Genomic DNA, 6706 nt, shown 5'->3' on the forward strand with positions numbered 1-6706 from the left:
AGTAGTTTGGGGTTTGGTAACTTATGTGGACAATTGACCCCAAATTCTATTAGAAATAGATCAAGATGAAGCAAACTTAGGGACATTCTAAAAAATCAGGAACAGTTTAAACTTGGTTTTTCAAATACAGCACCCACTGAGAGAAAGGGAGAGAGAGAGAGTAAAGATTGCAGCATATTTCATGCAAATGCACATTAGTTATGTAAAGGCAGATTATAAGCTAAGCAAACAGAACAAGAGCAGCTTACAGACCAAACATATTAGGCAAATACAAGAACATTTTGTAAAATTTGGGACAGTTTTAAATGTGTTTCTTACAATATTCTAATTTATTTCACACAAATACACACTAACTGTTAATGACTGACTTTAAATTGAGCACCAGTTGTTTCATCAGCAACATAGCTATCCACCCCTTTCCATGCAAAAAAGCATAAATATTCCAATTTATTTTGCAAAAATGTGCATTAACCAGTCCTTAATATTAGATTTTAAGCTGAAGAAATGGAGAGGATATGTTCCCATAGTCCAGCAGCCACCCCCACCCCCAGAAAAATTCAGTTTATATCACAGATATGCACACTAGCCAGCCTTTAAATAGCCTGAAAATGACAAAGTTACTGCCAGCCCCCCCCCCGAAAAAAGCATAAATATTCAGATTTATTCTCACAAATGTACCTTAAATATGGAATTTAAACCAACCAAGTAAAAAGGACAAGTTACATTCACACACACAGCTGGCCAGCCCTACCCCCAAAATAAGATAAGAAAGTTCCAGTTTATTAACACAAATATTCACTTGCCAACCTTAATGGCAGAATTTAAGGTGAGCAGCTAAAAAGATAAGTTACTTTAATTCACAGCCCAGCTAGCCAACCCCCACCCCACCAAAACAAAAAGAGGGCAGAAGATTACAGTGAAAAAAAAGAACATAAATATCCAATTTCAAAATATTTAAACAAATGTAAACAAACTCACACACGTGTGCAAAATATTTAAACAAATGTGCGAGCACACACACACACACACACACACACACACACACACACACACACACACACACACACACACACACACACTAGCCTAGCCACCATCCCGGCTCCCCCTCTCCAAAAAATAAGAAAGAAAATCTGATTATAGTCACACTGAAAAACAAAAAAAAAAAATGCTAACCTTCAGTCTGGTAGTCCACAATGTCCGGGCTGATTCAGTTGCTATAATTAATCGCTGAGTTCAGTTAAAAAAAAAAAAAGCTTTTCCACTGCAAAACACTCTGCTGCATTGTACTACTATACAACTTGAAGGCTGCTGTTAATTTTAAAAATAACCGCAGTTCTCTCCAGTCCTGTCTGTAGTTCCTTCCGACTTTCCTCCAATGCTGTACCATGTTTTCATGAATGGACACATGCAAGAGGAAGAAACAAAGTGTTAACTTCAGAGCCAGATCACGGTCAAATGGAGCCCTAGGCAGGGTAATGGATTGCCCCCCCCCCCCAACACACAGGAACCCCCACCGCCGCAGCCATTCCAGTGTCCCATTACTTGGCTATTTCTCCCCAGTTAACATAAACACTATTCAGACCTCTCACTGTACGTATTATTTTCTTCTTTACTTCTACAATGATTACAAATATTTGGATTTAATTTAAAATTATTTCAAATTTTATGGCACAAACACTGATAGACAGTTGCTAAACAAAACAATACAATCTCACAGTGAAAACAGGCTTAGCATTAACAGTAAACTTCTCTGCCCTTGAAACTCACATTCATTGAAACGGCATTGAAACCCACATTCTAACAAAATGCATCTGGCCAATGGCAGGTAAAGTTTACCTTTGGGCTGTTTTCATGCCATAAGCTCCTTGCACACATTTTTATATCCATGCATACATGCATGTGTTTTTTGATTCATCTTCCTGATTGTATTAAATTACATTCCTTATATAACACAGCACCACTTGTTAGACTGTGTTTTAAATTTGCAGTTTTGAACATTTTTCAGTAAGCCATGATATGACTCAATAATGACAAAACTGCCTATTTCAGAACATTTCAGCCATAAAAGGCCATTCAAGCTTCTGTCATTACAATCGACCAGTACCAGTCAATATACATAATCCCTGCAGAAGTAAAAGTCATCTGAATAATTCCACATGAAAGAATTTTGTAACTAAAGAAGAGGTTGCTGCCCTTGAAGAATATATTGCACGTTACAAAAAAATGGTAAGAATAAGCTGGTAATATTGCAATAGAGAATGGATGGCAAACTGACAACAGGTTCATAGTTACTAGGCTTCTCAGCCAGAAGAGGACACATTCAGGCCTACAGCACCACAACCACCCTCCCCCTTAAAGTGCAACACAGTATTAGCAATCCATCTAGTTGCTGTGTGAATAGAACCCACAGCCTTTTGCATCAGAAGCAAGTATTCTACCTGTTATGGTATGACTATTTGCTAACCAAAGTAGCTGCACATTGAACACAAACTTAGCATGAGTAGCTGTAAACTTATCTTCCCTTGAAGCTTACAATTCCTGGAAAATGTACTAAAACTCAATTCCTTAAAAATGCACCAAAACTAAATTTTTATTAGTTTGGTAGCTTGTGTAGAAGATTCAGGTTCTTGTTTCCTGTAACCAAAATACAGGTTATAAGTCTGAGGGAATTAACTGTCCTGCCATCCTTAACAAGTTAGGGCATTCAGAGGCACCAGGTGGAAGAAGTAAACACTATGTTATTAAAAAGCAGCCACAACTTTATTAATGCTCAACATCAGTAAATATAAAAATATATTGTTCCTGAACTATTAAAACAATCCACAATCCATGAACTGTAGTGACATCTAGTGGCATAAACAGAAGTAATAGATGTATGTGTATTAAAAACTATGCACTGCAAATGCATTTTATGTATATATAATATTAATAAATTAATTTAAAATGGTAATCTGAAAACCTCCACGGTGGGGATGAAAATATATTATCCTAGAGTCTAGCAGCTGTTAGTTTTAAACAAAATGAGAAAGATAAGGAAGTACTGTAGAATTAAATAGAAAATATGAACAAGATTGTTACTTCTAATCTTATGTTCACCTTAAGAGGATGAAAGAAAGAAATATATGGACATTAGACAGAAAGTGAATGAAAAATGTACCTTAATACTTAAGAGGAAGAATAAGGAATTAAAAAGATATATATTTACTAGTTTTTTTCCTAAAGAAATGGATTATTTCTGGTCTCTTCCATTCTATTTTCATTTTTTATTCTTTATCTTTTTTATTAGGATGTTTTTATGACATGTTTTAAATTGTTTTGATAACTAAATATGTTTTAATACAATAGCGCAGGGCAATTAGGGAATATAAATCCATGATTGGTTAACTGTATTGAGTAATTTATTACGTTGATGATGAGATCAGGGTATTTAAGGGTGTGATTTTTGTAAATTTAGCTGTTATCTGAAGAAGTCCTGTTGTTCTAGGAAGAAAACACGGTAATTTCACTGACTGTTAATAATGTCATGGCTGCTTTTTAATAATGAAGAGTTTACTTCTTCTACTTGATGCCTCCGAGTGCCCTAACTTATTTGTGTAGTTTCTGCTCGTACAGTTTTTTCGGGCAAGTCTCCTCCTGTTTTGTTTAGCCTACCATCCTTAACATACACACAAATGCTTACACACACACACACACACACACACACACACACACACACACACACACACACACACACACACAGAGCAACTATCTCGTACTTAAATTCTGAGCGAAACGTGGAAAAAGAGTAAGCGACAGGTGTGGTGCATGGAGTGCAGAAAAGGAGTAAGCAACAATTGGGTGCGTACATTGACAGACACAGAGACACACAGACAGAGGCTTAAAAGATCCAGCTCTGGTTTTACTTTTTGCATTTAAATTGTGAAAAGCTTTTAAATGGCAAGGCTGCTGCATCCCCTTACTGTTTGCACCCATGGTGGACCACACTCCACCCGACCCTGCATTAGTACGTCTCTGACACTCTATAAAGCAAAAAAAAAAAAAAAAAAAAAAAAAAAAAACTGCTTAACTGATTCATATAGAAAACTCCTGACCTCTAGACTCCTACTCCCCACATTACACTATGGTCCCCCAGTGCTGCTTAACCTTCAAGCTTCCACCCAGGAAAGTAGCAACATTAGCCACTAACTCATCAAACAGAACCCTTCACTTCTTAGCCCTAAAACATCTTGATTGGCTTGAATTACCCAGGCAACTCACTTATATCCAACTACTCATAGTCCACAAATTAATACATAAGCCAGAACATAGAAAGCCCCTACTAGCCTTATTGCATACATACATGCATGTTAGGCTACTTCAATCTGAAAGCAAAATACTCCTCGCTACCTACAAACCACACCTGTCAGCAGGAGCCCCTCTGTGTTCCAGCTATGAAACCCATGTCTGAAATACTAACATACTAGCAACCTTTCCAATTTCAAGACCAGTCTAAAAATGGGTCTATATTAGAAAGTCAAAGTTTCAAAAGAGCGAACGCTTTTACATCAGCACCAAATATGCAAAACCGCAGAATGTCAAACGGCCGGAATAGCGATTTTTTTCCCAGGGGAAAAAATCACTGGGCTATTGTCGGGACTTTGCAGTTTCTTCCACTGTGATGTGATCTTGGAGTTGGTATATTTAAGTAGGGGGGTGTGGGGGGCTAAGCCCCCCACTTTATTTTGTTTTTGAATTTGTTTTTTTTTTTTTTTTTTTTTTTTTTTTGAGCAGCGATTTTTTTTTCCCCGGGAAAAAAATTGCTGTTCCATATGTTCAACTTTCTGTGGTTTTGCATATTTGGTGTCGATTTAAGAGTGTTTGCTCTTTTCAGACTTAGACTTTCTAATATAGACCCTCTAAAAATATACCTGTCTGACACCTGTGCCTGTACCTGTACCTGCACAACCCTCAAAACGGATGCATGACCACCCACTCACTATAACTATGCCTTTCTCACTCTGAATTCACTAACACCTCCATATCTCAGCAGGTAGTAATGTCCTAACATCAAAGGAAGCTCTCGTTTTAATGATACCATACTACTAATGTATGCTGTTCTCTCTCTTCAGCTGAAAATTCCTACTTTTTATTTTTCTCTTCCTTGTCCTTCCATAACAGTCTGTTCTTTCTAATAATAATCAGCTCTCTCCCCCTGTCCTTAATTTCCCCTCCTGCTCATTACTCCTCCTCATCTCATTCTATTCCTCTGTCTATTTTGGCAGCATATTATTTCTCACATCCACATGTTATTAGAAATATAATCACTCTTTTGAATAACTATGTATTAGTTTGCTTGACATAGGCTATCCATTTCTGAAAGTTTCTTCCTACTTGCAGTACATATTGTATTCTTGATCACAATTTATTCTGCTAATATTCTGTAAATATATTCCAATTTGAGTTTTATCTGTATAATGTTTTTTTTCTCCCCTTGTATGTAATTACTTATTAGCTACTATAAAATGTTTTGTATAAGTGCTTTTGTGGAGAATTTCTCCCCAAATCAATGTAAAATATTTAATCTGCTATGGGGGCTTTTCTCCCCTTGTATATAATTACTCATCAACTACTGTTTAAATATTTTTGAATCTGTTGTGGAGCTTTTCTCCTGGGCCTCCCCTGAAAATGGGCCATTGGCTCAGTTGGAGGACTTCTGTCCTTGCTCTACTGTTTTTAAATACCTGCTGAGAGACTACAAAAGATAAGTGCTTATTTTCAACTATTATCTGCATTCTGTGATTAACTAAAACAATATTTGCTGCATACCTGTTTGTTTTAACTGTACAACTGTATTTTACTGCATTTTAGATTGTCTGCTAAATGAATTCTTCTTACAACTGTAATTACTGTTCATCTGCTTGTTTTGTTCATTTTACTTGTTTGCTGTACTTGAAAAGCACTAGAATAGACTAGGTTCAGGTTTTGCTGAATCTAGTACTGTTTGTGACCTTTGGAGCTTGTAAAACAGTTAATCTTTTGTTTGGATAGGCCATCCTGTGCCCTTGTTGGTGGAAGGTATGGTTTGGACTGATCTAGCTAGAGTTACAGTTGCAGGTCTCTGTTTATGGCATTTTGATTGAATAATTTGAACTTTGGCTGTTTCCTGTTTTTCTGCTTTAAAAAGCCTCAGTTTGAACCAGTTAGTGCTTGTTTGAGCTTGTTTGTGCATTGCGCACCACTGTGCGGAGGGATTGCCTATTACAGACACCTGCTCTCTAGCCTCGTAAATATTACCTAAACCAGAGCTCTTCGCACCTAAACCTACTAATACCTTCCCCGGCTGTATTCCCTCTTCAGCTGTTACAGCCAGACTAGGATTATTCCTGGTACCATGAACTGTCAGTTTCCCTCCTTTTCTGCTACCAGCCTGGTTGACATGGGCTACTGAGGCAGTGTAGCAGCTACCTCATGTACACCGACAACCCCCTACTTCTAAATCATTCCTGTACCATTTGTGAGAGATGCCCTCACATTATGACTCTGGAATCACAGCTGTCTCGCGCAATAGACAGCAATACAAAGCAGGTTGTCAGCCTACCTACCACAACTCCTACTCATGGCACACAGCATACATATAGGCCAACACATGTGAAGGTACTAACAAGAAATCTACCTAAACACCAGATACCTCTAAAACACTTTCATACTAAACCAACCATAACACCCA

This window comes from Protopterus annectens, chromosome 7.part0 (genome assembly GCF_019279795.1).
Source record: "Protopterus annectens isolate FY-2018-M chromosome 7.part0, PAN1.0, whole genome shotgun sequence".
Classification (NCBI taxonomy): domain Eukaryota; kingdom Metazoa; phylum Chordata; order Ceratodontiformes; family Protopteridae; genus Protopterus; species Protopterus annectens.